Genomic DNA, 1552 nt, shown 5'->3' with positions numbered 1-1552 from the left:
CATAAACAAGAAAATCTGTATTCCGAAAGTTAGGCTTCGGAAGTATTTTTCCCTTGATAACTTTAAGAGATAGTCTCAGATCTCTGGCGTGAGCCGGTGTGGTTTGCAAGTGAGAGAGGAGGGGCTCGAGGTCTGAAAGTTCACTTGTCATCCTTCAGGGCCCTCATTATTGACTATTTCCTGCACCAGAGCTTACCTTCCAGGTGATCTGAACTTGTAAGGGGAGATGGGTTGTACTGTTTTGTCTCCTGCAGGGGGGTCAGGAGAGGACGTGGAGAGTAGGGGTGCTAAATAAATGCTAGGTTACCTCCATGGGACGCATCATTTCCATTTGTGAAACCCACAGGGGACAGAGTGGAATCAGACAGACATAACTCACATGGTGGGAAGGATGAGGCGCTTCTTACAGTGCGCCTTGAAAACATCTCAGATCTAGAATAACAAGGGTTGAAGAGGCTGGCTGGATCCTACCTCTAAAGGGTAGGATGTTCGCAAAATCCCAAATACCTAAAAGTGGCTCCAGGAGGCACCTTTCATTCTGCAGAGCAATCATCTTAGATCTAATGAAACTAAGCTTTTTTCACCTTGTGGGGATTAAGTTTAGGGAAAATTGTCATCCAAGTGGAAATGATATTGAACCTAGAAGTGTCCTCAAAATGATTTAGACAAATGTGCAAGAGGAAGATGCGGAGAGAGGGAGGAAACGGTCTCTGGCCTGCACTCGAGGCAGGAGGGTGCGCTAGGGCCCTGCGCCCGGGCCCCACTCGGGGGCAGGACGACGGAAGATCCCCGTCTGCATTCCCCTGGACACAGTTCTCCTTTACTCTCATCTCTCACTTCACCTTCAAGGCACATTCTCAAGTAGGCAACTCTCATGATGCCCATTTGTCATCTGACCCTCACCCCATGCCCATGACTATAGTTTTTAGATCTATGGCATCATTTTACATACCTGAACAGCTACAGGTTTCTTCCAGAATGATTTTTTAATAGATATGATTCATGTCTATTTATCCTGTTCCTAACCTGGTAGCTGGGAAACAGTGAGCACACAGTATATGAATGATGTAGAAGGGGAAGGACGGATGGACAGACGGAAGGAAGGGTGAGTGGAAGGGTGGAGGGATGGGTGCAGCAAAACACGCTTTTCCTCTTCCTATGAATTCCTCCCAGGCTATGATCCTACAAAATAAAAATGACGTAGATTTTGCAGATCTCTGAGAGGTTATATACCTGCCCGAGGTCATGAGTTTGTAGAATCTGAAATCCTATCTGTCTAGTTCCATGACTACAACAGAATGACCCTTGGATCAAACACACATTATGGAGGACAAACCCAGCCTCTGAGCCCTGGGACATGAGAGGTCCCATGTGAAGATGACGGTCCCCAAATGAGTCTAAGCCAGTGGGTACTATTGGAAGCGTGGTTAGTTATACCCAAGAAGTGTCTGGGAAGAGCTGGCACATATCTATTCACACAGAAAAGCCCCTGTGTGATAATTAACTAAATCAATGACTCACAATGCGTTCAAGCACTAGAAATAAGAGTGGA

Source organism: Zalophus californianus, chromosome 3 (genome assembly GCF_009762305.2).
Source record: "Zalophus californianus isolate mZalCal1 chromosome 3, mZalCal1.pri.v2, whole genome shotgun sequence".
Classification (NCBI taxonomy): domain Eukaryota; kingdom Metazoa; phylum Chordata; class Mammalia; order Carnivora; family Otariidae; genus Zalophus; species Zalophus californianus.
This window is presented reverse-complemented; position numbering follows the sequence as displayed.